Source organism: Schistocerca gregaria, chromosome 3, assembly GCF_023897955.1.
Source record: "Schistocerca gregaria isolate iqSchGreg1 chromosome 3, iqSchGreg1.2, whole genome shotgun sequence".
Classification (NCBI taxonomy): Eukaryota; Metazoa; Arthropoda; class Insecta; order Orthoptera; family Acrididae; genus Schistocerca; species Schistocerca gregaria.
In genome coordinates, this window is record NC_064922.1 from 515,528,791 (window position 1) to 515,548,465 (window position 19,675).

General features: G+C 42.4%; 1 protein-coding gene across 2 annotated transcripts in view; it reads right to left on the minus strand.

Annotated features, from left to right (window-relative positions):
- Nucleotides 1–19,675, minus strand: part of LOC126354034 (probable sodium/potassium/calcium exchanger CG1090) — a 448,803-nt gene that overhangs the window by 243,654 nt on the left and 185,474 nt on the right. The window lies entirely within an intron of this gene.

The following is a 19,675-nucleotide window of genomic DNA, read 5'->3' on the forward strand; positions in this document are numbered from 1 at the left end:
GGAGCTCCGCAGCTTTCATGCAAATGACAAATGACGTTTTTACCCTTCAAAAAGGTTCAGACTTTTCCACAAGATTATATCTTACATCAACCAGGACAAAAACTTGGGGTAAATTTTAACTTATATATCGAAACTAAAAGTTGATATTGTCGCCTGTTGTTGGTTTGTGTGGTTTATGCCGGAAGAAGTCTCCTAGCGCTAAGTGTGCGTCGAGTAGAGATGACAGTACATAGCAACGAAACCCTTTTTCTGTTTCACTTTTTAGCAGGTGCAATGGAGTGTATACTAATCCTCGTTTGATGTGCTGTTTAATGGAAGGAGAACAACCTGAATAAAAATGGTAAAACTGTCTGTTTTTGTGGATGGCTGACCACTAAACAAAATAAAATCCGTCCACTAAGAGTTCATTGACATTCTCTCCCCAAAATTTACATTGGAAAATCGCGATTCACAAATTTAAAAATGGGTGTTACACTCTTGTTGACTGGGATGATAGGATACATTTCCAGCCAAGCCGAAGGTTGCCCTTATGTTAGCATAGAAACATTTGTAGTTAAAAGAAATCGCTGGCAATTAAAACTGAAAACCTACGAAGGCCAACAAATAGCTTTTACTTGTTGTGAGTGTACACTATAACAGATTGAATTCATTATTAAATCTATAGGTGGCTTAGGGGTGAACAAGGAGCGACATTAAGTACACGGACCTGTCACCTCTAGCAGCAACTACACCTCTAACCGGGCTGGGCACTGAGTCGAACTGATAGGTACGGATACCCCATTCCATGCTGCTTCAAAGCTCTATGCCAGAACTCGTTAATCGTTGTGGTTGGTGAGTGGAGTCATTCCAGTCTCTCATTAACGCAGGAGCAGATCTTTCCAACCGTTCAGAGATCTGGAGAACGTGCTGACCAGGCCAGCAGTGTAGCACCCTCTGTACAGAAGTAGCCTAGGTCAGCATGGTCAACGTACAGTGTTGCGTTATCCTATTGAAACATTGTGGAGTGGACATCTCAACTACCAGCATTAATACATCAGTGATGTAACGGCCGTTGTCCAAATTTCTGGCTACGAAACCCAGAGGTGATCGTATTATGTATCCAGCGACGCCGCATACTATCATGCCAAGTGCTGAGGCCGTATGTCGAGGAGAAAGCAGTTTCTGTCTTCGGGGACGAAGCGGTGCCACTCATGCGTCCACAGTCGTCGGGCGCACCACTCTCGTTGCCATCTCCTGCTGCCGCAACGACAGTCGCTGTCCTGACACGCCGTTGTCATCCAGATGTCGCAGCACTGTCCGTACAGCTATTTTCTTTCTGCAAACAAGCCCATTTCCTGATTCCTGTACGATCCTGCACAGCCAGGTGAACAATGTGTGCTTCCTCTCGGGCGCTGGTCGGATGGGATTGCCGAGATGCTGCAAGGCGTTGAGTGTGGCCCCGTTGACCCAATCGATTCAATATTAGTACAACAGTTGTGTGAACCCAGCCCGTCTCAACAGTCCGCGATTTTGTCGCTATCGAATTCCGAAAAATAACACCATCTCGTCGTAAACAAATAGCGTTCATAAAACTATCTGTGATCTGATAATTGGTGCGTAATCTTTTCTTCTACACGGAATGTAGCTGGCGTTACTCTTTAGGGGAGGAGAGGGCATAACTGCCAGTGATGGGGTAACGGATGTTTGATACCTCAATTTATTGGCTTTTGCTTCATGCTGATGCAACCATCTCAATAGTGAAAAGACGATACAACAGTGTGTGTGAGGGAACTTTCGTGCCAGTATTGAAGATTCAACACAACATCCAGTCGCCGAGCGGAGAAACTCTCCGACCCGGCTGGAATAGAACCCAAGCCCTTTGTGTTAGCCCATTTGAGTTTGTGAGCCTAATACTGCAGGGGTAGTACGGAAACTGCATAAAGGTGTCACTCGAAGTTACGCGTAGTCATTTGAAGGAGCCAAGACTTTGTGTTGCCTCGCAGTCACGTTCTGTATGGTTTTGAGAACTTCTGGTCTATGATACGGTCTCGCTTCATAGAATCATTACAAACTTGCGTATCAAGATAGGGTACTTACCGACAAATTCCCATACCCATTGGAGACCGTCGCTTTATGGAACTGCGTCTAAGCTGGTCCAGTGAGTGGCCAATATGCTCACCACTTTGGCCAGCATACCAGCCCTCAACTAAAACTTTTTCTTCCGTTTTTATTGTTATTTATGTGAAAAATATTGAATGCAACCACAGTAAATAATAATAATAATAATGACAATGATAATTAACCAATAATACTAATAAGTACCCATTACTAAATAATGAAAATATTTTTCTTTACAGCGAGTGTGCTCACACATGAGTCGTAAGGACTGGGACAGTCGTGGGACCTGCGTAACATGGAAAAGAGCAGTACAGGAAGTGAAAGACGGCACAGTTTTCAGAACTGTTGCAACCACCTACTGAGTAACCAGGCACACGTTGAAGAGAAGTCTTCTGAAGACGAATCGAAGTCCTAAAGAGATCAATAAATCATTTGGAGTGTTTCAGTCGGTTTGTAGGGTTCCGTACCTCAATCAGTAAAAACGGAACCCTTTGCTGTCCATCTGTTTGTGTGTCTGTTAAGTCCCCGTTTTCTCCGGGACGGCTAGAAGTATGAAATTGAAATTTGTCACATGTTATGGTCTACGGTTCCTTGGTAGCGTGAAAAATTTAAGCTTCTAAGTCAGTATATTCATAAGACACGGCCGTTAATATCACATATTTCGGTATTCGCAAACTCGCTCATCGAAAGCTATAGGGTACTTCTCACTGACCTGTAATCATAAAATTTGGCAAGTAGCAAGTGAAGAAAAAAATCCGAAAATTGCAAATTCGTAGCTATATAACACTATAAAATATATTTTGTGCCATTTGCTGTCCGCCTGTCTCTGTCCATCTGTTAAGGCCCCTTTTTCTCAGGAACGGGTAATGGTATCAAGTTCAAGTGTGTCGGATACCGAGGTCTACGATGTTTGGGCGGAGTAAATAATTTAAACTTCTAAGCCAATGCAACCAAAAGCTAGGTCAATTTCTCACATATTTTGATACTTGTAAACTAACTCATGAAACTACATAGATGAACTATCTACTCGCATATACAAGTTGGGCCTGGTGGGCTAGCGATAAAGCGCATGCTTGGAAACCGAGATATCGCAGGATGAATCTCAGCCGAACCACAGACTTCTCGGTCTTCGTTCTAACATAGCCTTCACATCTCAACGATGTGACGAGTCGCCAGAAACAACAAGTGCTTCGGATTTCACGTTACACTGTAGGTCTCTTGCCACTGGTTGGATAAGTGCGGTAGGTTATGGACACACAAGTCACTAGAGTGGCGTTCAGTAGAAAGACTTGCACTAGGCAAGGAAGCCACGCGAAATTGTTATTATCTATATACGGAACGCTCAGAACGCAAGTCCTCCTCCAGCTTTTCTTTATCTCACAGTAAACAAAGGAAATTTACGACTATGCCCTGTTGTTGGAGACAAGGTGTTTCGGGATGAGAATTAAGGATATGCGATGCGCAGCTTTTGAACTGGCCTAGAGGAATAGTCTTCCTCACAATTTTAACAAGAAGACCAGGTGGATAGTTGATTTGCACAAGAGGTTTCGAAAATTGCGACTGCGGTCAAGTCGCCACAGAGTGTCAAACTGGTCCCACAATCAGTGAGCGGCTGTTAGTGAGGTCGGTGACGAATATTTGTGCGAAAAAGGCTCCTAAAAGGTTTCGACTGACTTTAGTTTTTTTCAGTAGTAATAAAGAATTTATTCTTGAAAAAAAGACAGTTGTATCAAGTAATTAATGTTTTACTCTCAACGTGTAATATTAATACTGGCACATATATATTTTTTCTCAATACTTTTTCACCGTTACATCTGCATTACCAGATTTATTTAGCCCTTTTCAGCTATGTAACCATTATGTCTTACCGTTCCGGGCTCATTGGCAACTTGGGCATTTTTCGGATTATTGATTATTTAGGTGCTTTCCTTTTGTCCAACAAAAATGAAAAATTCAAGGGGGTTTGAAAAGTCCGTGCAAAGTCCGAGAGTTGGTACCATCGGCGCGTATCTAGATCATTTTTGGTTAGTAGGATCTTTGGAAGGAACGCACACCAAGTTTCAGCCATACTGGTCAATTTCTTTGTGTTTGGCATTCGTGTGAATTAAGAAATGGGCGAAAAAGAATTTCGTGTGGTGATTAAACATTACTTTATGAAAGGCAAAACGCCCCAGGAGACTAAAAAAGCGTGATAAACATTACAGTGACTCTGCCCCTTCGATTAGAACAGTTTATAAGCGGTTTCAAAATTTTCTGAGTGGCCATATGTGGCCAAGTGATGCTGAACGTTCTGGACGCCCTTCGGTGATTACGACTCCAGAAATCATTCATAAAATCCATGATATGGTGATGGATGACTGAAGAGATAAGGTGCCTGAGATTGCTAGTGCTCTGGGCATCTTGAATGAACGGGAACTTAATATTTTGCATAAACATTTGGACATGAGAAAGCTATTTGCAAGATGGGTTCCGCGGTTGCTCACGCTTAACCAAAAACGGAATCGTGTGAAGTGTTGCAAGGATGGTTTTCAGCTGTTCAGGAAGAATCCGCAGGACTTCAAGCGTCATTTCGTCACTGAGTATGAAACATGGATACATTACTACACTCCTGAGACCAAACAACAATCTAAATAATGGGTTACCAAGGGAGAATCAGCACAAAAAAGAGCGAAGGGCATTTCTTCGGCCGGAAAGGTTATGGCGACTGTGTTTTGGGATTCGCAAGGGATAATCCTCATCGACTAGCTAGAAAAGGGTAAAACTATTACAGCTGAATATCATTCATCGTTTTGGACGGTTTGAAAACCGAGCTGCGTGAAAAACGCCGGCGATTGGATCGCAAAAAAGACCTTTTCCATCACGACAGTGCACCTGCATACACCTCAGCAGTTGTGGTCGCAAAATTAATGGAAATAGGGTTCCAACTCGTTTCACATCCCCCCCCCCCCCCTATTCTCCAGACTTGGCTCCCTTGGGCTACTGTTTGTTCCCCAATTTGAAGAAATGGCTGGCGGGACAAAGATTTTATTCAAATGAGGAGGTGATTGCAGCAACTAAAAGCTATTTTGCATACTTGGACAATTCCTGTTATTCGGAAGGGATCAACAAATTAGAACAGCGTTGGACGAAGTGTATAAGTCTAAAAGAGACTATGTCGAAAAATAAAAAAGGTTTAGCACGGAATTTTCAAACGCGCCTCGTATATATATCAAGTTGGTAGAGGGAAAATGCGACTGTACACCTGCGATTTCGAGTTTTCTATGTCGTTTGCAGCTTAGTTAAAACAATAGCCCTGCCTTAGGGTGTCCATTATGACCGCCCTTCCCTCACCAATTTTTCGCTGATATACTAATTACTTGACGTTTGTCGTAAGCTAACATTATAGTGTTGCAATTGTAGCGTCCAGCAGAATGTGTTATACAGAAAGCGTTATTCCACAAGTTTAACAATGGAAGACACCCTGTTTCCTGCTCCGGCGAAATGATCCATTGCCTTCCAATGGTGCTGTGTCGACCTGCGAGGATCCCGAATTGTTGTTTGGGCGGAGGCGCGGTGTGTCTAGCACAGCTAACGTGGGCGGCGCAGGTTGGAGCTGTGCCCGGGTGCACATCGATCGGCGCGGTGGGGGCGGCGGCGGCGGCGGCGGCTGCTGCTGCTGCGGCTGTAGCAACGGTTGCCAGGGCGGCGGGGGCGGCGCAGTCACGTCACGCGCCGCCCTCGGCGCGCGCCGCCCATCGATCTACGAGTGGAGCCGCGCCGCCCTGCGCCAGCTGCTGCCTCGTTACCGGCCGCCGGTTACCGCCATTAACGTCGCTTTCATTCTGCTTTCCCTCGTTCCGAGGCCGGGCACAGCCGTGCCTCTTCTGCGTCCGTCTCAGCGCTGCGTGGTGAGGTCAGCCCGCGGGCCATTAAGCTTAAGCTGTCGAACGTTAATGTTGAGCGTACCAAGCTCAACGTGCTGCTAAACGCTCACGAACGATGCCATTTGTGCATACGGTACGTGGGCCCCAGCGTGGTATACGCGATCGCAAAGCACTCCAGCGGCAGTTTGAGGCATGTTTCTAGTTCGTAAATCACACTGTTTACTCAACGGGCGCTCGTAAAATTCCCACGTTAGCTCTATTGAAACGCACATTTCCACCATCGTCCACGAAAAAGAAAGTAACATGTCCAATCAATAAGGACAAAGGCTTATAAAGGTTCCATTACAAACAGTGCGGCACAAATTTGGAACACTTCTGCGCATAAGATAAACATTATTTCATCATCCCACATTTTAGTAAAACCCCAAGGACAGTTTTACTTGATCACTGTTCCTACCCAGGAGCAGAATCTTTGCAACATATCAATTACGAAGCGTTAAAGAAAAAGGAGCAAACTATCTTTATACAAGTAGCGCAAGCTGTCCTTTAGATTAAGCCAATCGAACAAAGTCACCCCTCAAAACAAAGTGAACTTACATTTACATAACATCAAATATTATAGCATATACTTATATTAAACTAATAATAAAGTATCATAACCTATTAAAAACGCGAATGTTAGGAAAAATATTTGGTAGTGTTAAGCCGCCTCAACAGAAACTCATTTCTGGACAGAAACGCTACTCATTACGCCAAACCACAACATCCTTTCACTATCTATTCATATTGTATTAGCCGTTGCTAAAAACGTTAATCGTAGATAATTATGTTACTAATTGCAATTTAATCATAACAAATTCTACTAAGAACAATGCGTTTTGGGTGGATCTTCAGTGTGTCGCTGCCTTCAAATAGCCTACTCTCACAATACGCAAGTTACAGTAATTTTTTTTGCCACGAATATGATGTTTCTCATTATTTTATTGGAGCGAATCACACAACTAACGAGTTTTCCAGTGATTCTCAATTTGCTGGTGCTCAGAAACGGCATATATACATATAGGCTTGAAATGAATGCCAATATGGCGCCTCACAACTCTGTACTGAAAGGAGACGGTGTGCGTGTGACGTAGGTCGCGTTGTGCCATCTCATTGGTCAACGTGCAGACGCACGCTCAGTATATCTGACATGCCAGATACTGCTCTGTACGTTCGGAAAGACTCGTGAACCTGCTATTCCACGTTACGACGTCAGAGATTCGGCACGCTCAACGTTCGGTTGCATGGTCCGTGTGCCGACTGCTTTACGCAGAGCACTGGAGGCGAAGCGTCGCCGGGAGCACGGGATCGGGGGCGCCTCAGAGAGGACCGCAGGAGTCGAAAACGTCCCAGGATTAAGATGAACCGATCGAAGAATAACACCAGAAACCTTCGGCTGCTGAACGCAAATAAGAAATGGACCCAGCAACTTTACACAAGTTTCATTTACGAAGATTTCTGTCAATCTTTAGTTGCTTCAATACTATTATTGTCTCATTGGAGATGTGGTCCGTCCTTGCAAATAAATAAAATCATGTTTGTTTATAGGCCAAATTCGTTTTGTTTCCTTTTTTGTACGAATCATTCTTAGTGGCCTGCACTACGCGTTTTTTTCGGTTCCGTACCTCAGCTGCTAAAAGGGGAACCCTTACAGGACCCTTTGTTGTCCGTCTGTGTCTGTGTCTGTCCGGTGCTCAAAACACTTTTTCTCAGGGATGGGTTGACGTAGCAAGTCGAAATTTATATCACAAAAAATTTCAAAAGACCCTAAGCACCTAACATCTGTGGTCATCAGTCCCCTAGAAATGGTTCAAATGGCTCTGAGCACTATGGGACTTAACATCTCAAGTCATCAGTCCCCTAGAACTTAGAACTACTTAAACCTAACTAACCTAAGGACATCACACACAACCATGCCCGAGTTAGGATTCGAACCTGCGACCGTAGCGGTCGCTTGGTTCCGGACTGAAGCGACTAGAACCGCTCGCCACAGCTACCGGCCGAAATTTGTATCACATATTAAGGTCTACGGTCCTGTGGTCACGTAAATACGGGGTACCTCCTGTTGACGTAGAATCACGAAATTTCCCAGGAAACTGTACAAGTAAAGGAAAAAATACGGAAATTGTTAATTTGCAATTATATCACACGAAAAAAAATTGTCATTTTTTATCAGATTGTCTCCCACCGGTCGTCTGTTATGTCTTTTTTCAGGCACGTGCAGACGCATCAAGTTGAAATTTATATCACACACTGAGGTCTATAGACCTTTGTTGCTACAAAAAGGTTAAGCTCCTAAGTCAATGTAACCAAAATATTAGCCAATTTACGTCAAATATTTTGATACTCGCAAATTGACCTCTCAAGACCTGAAGTGTAATACCCATTGACATAGAATCAGCAAGAAAGGCTTCGCAGTACAAGTGAAAGAAAACGATCAGAAAAGTGTTAATTTGTAATTATATCACACGAAAAAAATTATTTTGTCATTCGTTATCCGACTACAGACTTCAAATTAAAATATTTTCGAAAGTCCTGGAACCCCTGGCACCGATATCTTGCCAGTATCAATGTCGATAACGCGAAAAAATCGGCGAAATCATCGATTCCCAGTATAGCTCAAATGGCTCTCAGCACTATGGGACTTAACTTCTGAGGTCATCAGTCCCCTAGAACTTAGAATTACTTAAATCTAACTAAGCTAAGGACATCACACACATCCATTGCCGACGCAGGATTCGAACCTGCGACCGTAGCGGTCGCGCAGTTCCAAACTGTAGCGCCTAGAACCGCTCGACCACCCCGGACGGCATTCCCAGTATGGATGAACTGTCTAGATACGGTATTTTTGGGATCTTGTTACCATATTTGCATAACACTGCAATTTTACCTCGTTGTCCTTATACCAGGATGTTAGACCTTAGGCATTTGCTAGCACATTTCACTTAAACACTTCACTTCCTCTGTATGCTTCTTTAAATCGTGTATTTGGAATGCATGTATTTCCTTTTTATACAGTGTGTTCCACAAGTCATATTACACATACTTATGAGAAGAAGGACTTCTTAGCCAAGATCGCTATAAAAGCTTTACTGTAGATAACCGGTTTCGGTAAAACTTAACTACCATCTTCAGATCTTAATAAAGATGATTAAAAACATCTTGAGTAACCTTATACACAAAATCTCTTCATTGAATTTCCAGGTATATAAAACACAGAATGCGCGAATGGTTGGCACGTCAAGATGAAAATTACTATGTACATCACGTTACTGTGCCGACGCATCACTTATTTCATGTTTTATGTACCTTGTAAATCAATCGATAGATTTTGCTTGTTGCTGGCACAAGATATTTGTAATAGCCCTTACGAAGATCTAAAGATTGTAACTCAGTTTTATCGAAACCGGTTATCTACAGTAACGATTTTATAGCGATCTCGGCAAAGAAGTTGTTGTTCTCCTAAGTAATCACAAATATAGCCACTTCGAGTTCAAAATGAGTAAATTAATCATGTTACACTCATGTAGAGGTTGTAGAAGGGACTTTGTAGATAGGAATCCATGTCCGGAAACGGATCCTTTCCACGTTACAAGCAAGGAATGATGTACAGATTTCACTCCTATTTGCTATGATGTTACAAAAGCTGTTGTATATGATGGCCGCCAAGTTCGGTGCACACAGTGTATCTGGTAGCAATTTCGCATAACTCTGTCCAACAAGCATAGTGTACGGTTAATCACCTCTGCCGCAGCCATGATCCGGCCAACCAGATCTTCCCCCGACTGGACACGAGTCTCGTAAATAAGACTCTCCATGTGGGCCGACAAGAAAAGGCCAAAGGAGTTAAATCGGGGGCTCTCTGTGGCCAAGGATGTGGTCCACATCGACTAGTCCAACTGTCCCCCTAGAGTGCGTTCAGATGGTTTCGGACGCGAACTGCAAAATGTATTGCCGCGCATCACGCTGGAACCCTCGTGCCGAATGTCCAATGGCACATCTTTATGGCTATGAAACTAGTTGGTAAACAGCGTGGAGGAAGTTTCTCTCTTGAATGAGATTTTCACTCTGCAGCGGGGTGTGCGCTGATACGAAACTTCCTGGCAGATTAAAGCTGTGTTCAGTCTGGAACGGTGCTTCCGCTACAGTCGCAGGTGCGAATTCTGCCTCGGGCGTGGATGTGTGTGATGTCCTTAGGTTACTTAGGTATAAGCAGTTCTAAGTTCTAGTGGACTGATGACCTCAGATGTTAAGTCCCATAGTGCTCAGAGCCATTTGAACCATTTTAAAACTGCGTGCCTGACCGAGACTCGAACTAGGGACCTTTGCCTTTTGCGGGCAAGTGCACTACCGATTGAGCTACCCAAGCAGGACTCAGAACCCGTCCTCAAAGCTTCAATTCTGCCAGTACCTGATCTCTTACCTTCCAAACTTCAAAGAAGCTCTTCTGCGAAATTTGCAGAAATAGTACTCCTGGAAGAAAGGATATTACGGAGACATAGCTTAGCCACAGCCTGGAGGAATGTTTCCAGAACAAGATTATCACTCTGCAGGCGGTTCGACACTGTTTTTGGGACAATAAAATTGAAGAACAAAACAAAAGGCGATTGGTTGCAATAATTTCAAGAAACCTTTATTCATCACTGTCGCAGTGATCTTCATCCATAGTGAATAAAAGTTGTAATTCAATTCTCAGTGAAAGCGAAGAAGAATTACAGGACACTGTTGTGTTGGATGAGCAATCTAATGAGCACAATATATAAACTGTGAGTAAACTGAAGGAACACGAAAGAAAGGAGGAGTAGCAGAAATGAGGTCAGTGACAAACGCCACATCAAAATTGCAGACCATGAAATAGACGAAGTGAACGAATTCTGATACCTTGGAAGAAAAAAGCAGAGTACCACAGAAAAATACGGAATTCCTGTCCGAAATAAGTCGGCCTTAAATTTAGTACGGCGTTTCTGAGAATATATATTTGAAACACGACATAGTATGGTAGTAAATCATGGACTGTGGAGAACCGAAAAAAGCGAATCGAAGCGTTTGAGATGCGGTGCTACAGAAAGATGTTGAAAGATGAGAAATGATGAGATTTTCTGATGAATCGGCGATAAAAGAAGAGAGAGAAAACATCGTCAACAAGAAGGGGCAGGATGCATAAATCAGTCCTAAGACTGATGACGAAATTAACATTAAAAGATCCTAAGCACTTGTATGTTGACATTATGTCTGCTTTCTTTCCCCAGATGCCGGTCGTCTTTTCTCTATTGTGTCATCGTCCTTCGTTTTTCCTTGAGGTAAGTTTTTGAAGAAACAGTCTGGGATCTCGTTTTAATCCGCTCTTGCCAACGTCTTTTCATCTCTCTCAAAACCACTTAAAATTATGCCAAGTATAATAACAAAAAGTTTCTAGATGCTGAATAAAATCTCGTGCTTTCAGTCACGCCAACTGGTTACACATGCACAAGCTTTAGGCCGAGTGCTTCACCGTCATTGTCTAGTGCTACCCTCATCATTATACAGCCGCGGTACCGGACGTGACGTCAGTGGTGTTCAATCCATCGGCGTGTAAGGCAGTGATATCATCCCTTGTCTGGAGCCCCCGCTTTAACTTCGCAATGGCCGTGTTACAGTTTGTACTCAACTGAAATCTGTCGTTTTTATTGAGGACGTTATCAAATATTTTGCTCTTTATAGCTTCTTTTATTACACTGTCCCCGAAACTGTTAGCCCTCGTGATGACAGAGGTGCCGTCTAATGCAACTTTTTTGTCTATTTTTCAACCCAAATTCAGCTACCTCACATTTCTCTGGATAGCGTAGTCATGTACACCTCTCATGTTCTATCGCGTGCATTGTGTAAACGACGTATTACTGACCACAATTAGAGACAATTTTCTAAACGCAGGAAGCTATAAGGCCTACATTATCCTTCACAGACGTCGGGACTTGATGTATTTTACGTGGGTGTCTCAAGTTTGGATTGATGTTATTTCTCACCGGGAGGCGGTTACTCTTGTCTGTCACTAAACTACACAACGGTAAAAACACAAATTATTTATCTCGTTCTCGCCGGTGTGTGCTTGCTCATTAATCCTGAAATTACTTGCAATATTTATTTGTTGTTGTTGTACCCATTCTAACATAAAACTTCTCTTGAACCGCATGCAATTATTTACAGACCATTGTAGTCTCGAAGGACTTCTTGTTTAAAATATGTGGACAGGAACAGTCTGAAAAAACACTGCGTAACAAAAGAAGTGAAACTCCCAAAAATACGGCCGGGTATTGTGTTAGTCTGTTGGTCCTTTTTGGAATAACCGTGTTGGGAGGCAGCCGGACAGCTAACACAAAGAGTACGAATCGGCATGAAATTTACGCAATGAGTGGTAATTAGTACTTTCAGTACTGGAATTGAAGCATGAATTCTTGTCGAAACTAATTTGGTGCCATGAACAGTCTACCTCGTAGCGTAATAAAAATACAATGCAACGTACAAATACTGAAGTTACAAATATGAATAATGTATGAAGGATAATTTTTCTTACTCTGTCCATGGAGGTTTTTAGAATGTCTTATTTTGCAGCAAACTTGGTGCTTAACAAAAAGTCAATTTTTCGATTGTTACACATATATATTTAATAGAAGTCACTATTAGGTTACAGTGATATCATTAATTTACCTCTAATTTTGTGTAATGGCACATCATGTAGTAGTAGTAGTAGTAGTAGTTTTATTCATCCGTAGATCTCTTTTTACAAGGATATAGGACATGTCAAAGTATTTACAAGCTTAGATCAATTTACAATAAGCTAATTCGTATACACATATATTTACAGACTTCTAGTTAGAGACAATCATTAGATTTTACTCCTGGTATACAATAATTTATTTACAAATAACTCATTAAATAATGTAATGCCACACTATTCACTCATATTTCACTATCAGTCACTGCACACACTATACACACATTGTTTCATAACACTTCACTCACTACATACACACACACACACACACACACAGGTGATCCTTGGGCCATTTTCTGTACTGCAAGTTCCCATTTGCTATCCTGAAAAACTGAGTCAGCATCCCTTCATAATGAGTGAGATGTTGAGCTCAGAAAGAGGAAGAGGTGTTAGTATTGTGCTATGCATAGCTTGAGGGGAGAGTGTCTCTAGAAAGGAAAAAAGAAGAAAAATAATAAAGTGAAGGTGTTATGTGGAATATTGGATGTTTTATAATCATCATTATTATTATTATTTGTTTGTATAACATTTTTTTATCAAACCCCTACTCTGCTTTATCTAAGTAATCCTTCAATGTATAAAATGTATTGCATAACAGGTACTTTTTAGCTGCCTTCTTAAATAAGTGTATTTTTGAAATTTCTTTAATCTCTTTTGGTAATTTATTGTACAGTTTTATTCCTTGGTAGAAAATGCTGTTTTGAGTTTTATGTTTATTTTTTCTTGGTAAATGTAAGTTGAGTCTATCTCTTGTTGCATGGTCATGGACAGAGCTGTTTGTGCCGTAATTGCGAATGTTACTTTTGATGTGTACAACTGACTGGTAAATGTGTTCACATGGAGCAGTTAAAATTCCCAGTGTTTTGAACAGATCTTTACAATGAGCTCGACTACTATTTCTGGTTATTATTCTTATGGCTCTTTTCTAGAGTTTCAAAATTGTGTTCATATTTTGTGGATTTGTTCCCCAAAAAAGAATGCCATAGCTAAGAATTGAGTGTACATATGAATAATATGTAACTAAAAGACACTGCATGTTACACACAGATGATAGAATTCTAAGGGCATAACATGCTGATGACATTCTGTTTGCAAGTACCTTTGTGTGTTCGCACCACTTCAGCTGAGAGTCAATATTCATTCCTAGAAATTTTGCATTTGTTACACAGTCTATAGAGGTGCCATCTACATTTAATTTAACATTGTCATTTTTCCTCTTCAAACTGAAGTTCATGGCATTAGTTTTCTTTATGTTTAATGTCAATTTGTTGCTTATTGACCAATCGTAAACTTCCTTGAGATGCAGTCCATCCATTAAATCTTGATGGTTAGCACATATATATTTTAAGATGTCTTGAAGGACGGAAGCTGGCCGCTGTGGCCGAGTGGTTCTAGGCGCTTCAGCCCAGAACCGCGCTGCTGCTGCGGTCGCAGGTTCGAATTCTGCCTCGGGCGTGGATGTGTGTGATGTCCTTAGGTTAGTTAGGTTTAAGTAGCTCTAAGTCTAGGGGACTGATGACCTCAGATGTTAAGTCCCATACTGCTTACACCCATTTATATAATTCGCTCTTCATTCCGTCGAACATTGCAGGACGCAAAAAACTTTACAAGTATGTTCAATAATCGCTGCAATCATGGAATATGCTGAGAAAAATGTAGCGCTACTTCCTTCCTGTAAAAGGTCAGAATCTGAAATGATTCCTGTTTTGACGTCAGTTCAAAAATAAAATAGTTCAAATAGTTCTAAGCACTATGGGACTTAACATCTGAGGTCATCAGTCCCCTAGACTTAGAACTACTTAAACCGAACTAATCGCCGGCCGGTGTGGCCGAGCTGTTCTAGGCGCTACAGTCCGGAACTGCGCGTCCGCTACGGTCGCAGGTTCGAATCCTCCCTCGGGAATGGATTTGTGTGATGTCCTTAGGTTAGTTAGGTTTAAGTAGTTCTAAGTTCTAGGGGACTGATAACCTCAGAAGTTAAGTCCCATAGTGCTCAGAACCATTTGAACCTAACTTATCTAAGGACATCACACACATCCATGCCCGAGGCAGGATTCGAATCTGCGACCGTAGCAGCAGCGCGGTTTCGGACTGAAGCGCCTAGAACCGCTCGGCCACAGCGGTCGGCTTTGACGTTAGTATACTGTTTGACGCTTGGCTACGCATGTTAATTTCTTTTGTGACGCGGCTGTTGGTGTGAAGGATTAAGAAGGTCGAAGTTTTCCGTACGAAACGCAATGATTATTGAGAAGAAAGACCGTGCGCTGATAGTAAATTTGTTTTATGAAAGCGGGAAATAGCAGCGTTGCATTGCGCTAATACCACAGACAGAAATAGCTCCGAAGAGGCCCCGTGTCAGTAAATGGGCTAAAGAATATGAAGAAGAAAATTGAAGAAACAGTGAATTAGGTGGTGTTGCTGTATCTGACCATGCAGCACAAGCCTCAGATTCTCAGCCAGTCTCTCCAGCTGTGTCACGGGAATTCTCTCTCCCATAGCTAACAGTTCAAAATATTTTGCGACATACTTTGCAATGGTATCCCTGCGAGATTCAGAAAGTGCACCAAATGAATCCCCATGATAGGCTACAATGCCGTGACTTGGCGTTTATTTCTTGGCTCTCATAGAAGTGAACGGTATGTGGCCAGGGATTATTCTTTGGATGAACAAGACACAGTTTGAGAATGAAATTTTCACTCTACGGCGGAGCGTGCGCTGATATGAAACTTCCTGGCAGATTAAAATTGTGTGCCGGACAGAGACTCGAACTCAGGATCTTTTCCTTTCGCGGGCAAGTGCTATACCAAGCTCGACTCACGCCCCGCCCTCACAGCTTTAATTCCACCAGTACCTCGTCTCCTACCTTCCAAACTTCACAGAAGCTCTCCTTCGAACCTTGCAGAACTAGCACTCCTGGAAGAAAGGAAGGTCCCTTCAAGTCTCGGTCCGGCACACAGTTTTAATCTGCCAGGAAGTTTCAAGACACATTTTACGCTGCACCTTGCCGTGAATGCACAGAACACTCGCAAATGGGGTTCTACTCTGTCACATGCTGTGCAGATATATCCACTGTACTCAGGTTATGATATCACAAGCGCCTTATTTCGTGGTCCGTTTCTCTTCGAGGAAATTACACTTCGTGTGCCTGTTAGCTGTACAGCGACATCTGTATGTGTGTGGACGGTGCGTTCAGTGACAGTCTCGACGTGGCCATTCCCCTAGTAGTGTTTCGATGTGATGAGGACAATGTGGGCGAAACACGATTCGAGTGTCACCCCCAAGCGATGGCCGGACGTACTCGTATCTCCCGGCCCTGCCAGATGCGCTACTCGAAGGCTAGCAGAATGCGGCCCATCAAAAAACCAAAAATTATGCCTGTTCTAAGAATATGCCAAGCCAACATTGAAGGCTATAGCAAAGCCAAAAGTGATATCCTCTCCAGAATTATGAAAGAAAATGAGGTAGACGTACAGGTACTTGAAGAAACACATACCGATGAGAGTTCAACTTACCAACTTAAAGTGCAAGGATTTACCACAGTTGCCTCCAAAGGCCATGAAAAGCATGGAATCGCAACACTTATTAAAATGAGCTATTGAATAATACTACAGAGCTTCCCATGCCCACTGACTTTACCATAGGAATAAAAAAGTAAATGACTTAACGATAGTCAACGTGTACAAACCTCCATCCAAAAACTGGGCATCTCCTTCCTGATGTAAGCCACCCAGCAGTGTACATTGCGGACTTCAGTTCTCACCATTTCAGATGGGGATAGCTCTCCTGTGATGACCAAGGTCTCCAGCTAGCAGACTGGGCCGATGTCAACAATATCCATCTCATATAAATTGCTGCGGACGTCGAATACATGGAAAACTTCAACTTCACCAGATCCCTGTTTCGTGACGACCAGTAATGACGGGATCCCAATGTAAGCAAAGCGAACTGTTTTGACACGCCTGACGAAAAGCCAACACTCACCAGTCATTGTGGAGATTGGCCTGCAGGTACCAGTCACAGACTTCCCACCTATCCCCGGCTGAAACCTCCGAAAGGCACAATCTCACGTGGAACAAACTATGACCAAAATTTCTCCAGTTCCGATAAACTATGAACGGTTTACTAAACTGCTGCTGCGAGCAGCCCAAAAAAATATCCCACGTGGAGCTAGAAGAGAATACAGACCAAGCTTTACCAAACAATGTGGATCTCTTCTTCAGGAATGCAACAACACTGGAAATCCTCAGACTGCAGACTCAATGACCAAACTTCTTGACGAAGAAAGAAGGAAACGTTCGCATGAGCTAGTTGAGCAGCTTGACGTCACCCATTCCAGCCATAAAAGTTAGGGCCTTCTCAGACAGTTAGTGGGAACTGTACATCCTAGCTCCAAACAGAGTGCTGTTAACCCTAGTAAAATAAGCTCAGCTATACTTGAAAACTCCAAGATCCACGTCCCTAAACAACAGAAGAAGGCCCTTAAAAAACTTATGACTGAAGCACTGAAGAACTGCGCAGAACAGTCAGTCATTGTAAGCACTATCTCCGAAGAAGAGTTGATAACTGCAATAAATGACATTTAATCAAGGAAAGCGGCCGAACCTGCTGGAATCCTACCGGAGTTTCTAAAGAACCTATGTCCAAGAGCACGCACATGGCTCTGCAAATTTTTCTCCTCCATACTTGAGACTGGAAACATCCCAAACATATGGAAAGAGTCGAAGATAATAACTGTCTTGAAGCATGGAAAGGACGAGAGAGATCACAAGAGCTACAGACCTATCTCTCTGAAGTGTGTGATGTACAAACATCTCGAAAAAATTCTCCTAAAGAGAGTGATCCACCTAATAGATGCAGCAATACCGGTGGAGAAAGCTAGTTTCAGGTCGAAGAGGAACTGCAGCGATCAAGTCCTGGCACTAAACACGCATACTGTACGTGGTTTTCAGAACAAGAAAAAGACCGGTGTAGTATTTATAAATCTCTCAGCTGCATACGATACAATATGGCTTAAAGGATTTCTGTATAAGGTTGCTACATCTAGTCAAATGTAAGAAGTCATTAAAGCTCTTTTATAATATGCTATCCACAATGAGGTACAGAGTACACCTTCACGGATAAACAAGCAAAGCCCGAATCCTCAATAACGGACTGCCACAATATTCTGTGCTAGCTCCTTTACTGTTTAATTTGTACATCTCTGATATGCCGGAACTCAATTCACGTAAGTTCGCATATGCTGATGATCTGGCTATTACTTTGCATGGCGAGTCATTCGAACAATTCAATCAGGCCTAAATTATGATTTGGTGCAGCTTCATAATGCATGCCTTAATGCATCAAAAACAATAAGCACAGTGATGTACCTAAATAACAAACAAGCAGACAGGAAACTGCGTTTGAATATAGCAGGCCAGAATATAAGACATGAAAGAGCACCAAAATTCCTATGTGTCAAACCAGACCGCAGCCTAACATTCAAAGAACAGCTGCATGACATCAGCCAAAGACTCAGAGGCAGAGTCAATATCATCCAGAAACTCGCAGGCTCTACCTGGGGAAGTAATGCTACGACACTTCGCACTTCCCTCCTTGGTTCTAGTCTACAGCGTTGCTGAATACTGTGCGACTGTATGGGCCAACAGTTCGCACGCCAGTTGTGGTGGGACGTGGAATTGAAGCGTCACCCACCCACCAGTGTCAGCCCAGTTTGCACGTGAATGTAACTTTGATTTAGTGCTTTGTTTAGGTATTTTGTAATATTTATAATTGTTGTGAATTGTCTAAAGTTTTTGTATTTATTTTTATGTTTCATGTACGGAGAGGGCGACGTAACGAACGGAGACAGCATCTTCGCTGCCGGGACCAGAGAGAAAATTGCTGGCCACTATACGTCGCGGGTCGACAGCCAAACAGCAGCAGAAGATCCTGAAACCGAGTTGTTGCGTCGTGCTTCTAAAAACCTGAAAAAATAAGAATTTGTAATGTTTCTACAACAATGACGTCATAGAAAGTTTAATCATGTTGTAAATGTTCAGTCCTATCTTGTCAAGGCTCAGGTTCACGTCTATATGTAGTATATAGGAAGATAATAAATTAGTGTATGCTACAAAAGTTGAAATACGTGTTCCGAGAATTTATTTATGAAGGATTATGTTAAGGAAGAGGTATTACTAATTTATTTGACAAGATTATTAATGTTTGACAACGTTCATCGCGAGTTTGAGTCTTGAAAGTTTATTCAATGTGGTTCTAATATTTATTAAAGCAGATAACTTACATTAATATAATTTCTGAGAAAAAACAAACGACATTTAAACTGAAAAAAGTTTGCGCAAACCAATTGGACTGAGTGACGTAATTCTGCGCATACGACTCAAATGATGATGTTTTAATTACAGTTTCGTTCAAGAACCATTCAGCGACCACTTATAAAAAAGATTTTAAATAATTCTGAAGTGTTTTGTAACTGACGTTGGTGACGAAGTCTGTACATGGTCATATGTCGCAAGAAAATCATTTATACAAAACTTACGTCGTTACACTGCACAATAAAGTAGATGTTCGCCTAAATGACACCTTGCGAACAATAACTGAAACAGTGACACCTAGCCCAACACCATGGCTCTCTGTGATGGCAAACATTGAACCCCCCTCACTCCACAGACCACACGCAATCCAAAGAGAAATGCAAAAAATTTGCTGCTGACGCCACACTCCCAATAGACGCTGACCTGCATGGTCCGACACGATTAAGTCAAGAAATCCCTTCCTTTCAAACAATCGGGACACCACAGCAGAATGGATACACCTGTGGCAACAAGCAAATGTTAACAATGGAAACCTCATTAAGAACCCGGCTGATCGTGTTCCTGGCCTCAACATCCTTCGCAGAATCAGTTTGGCACTAAACAGAATGAGAACT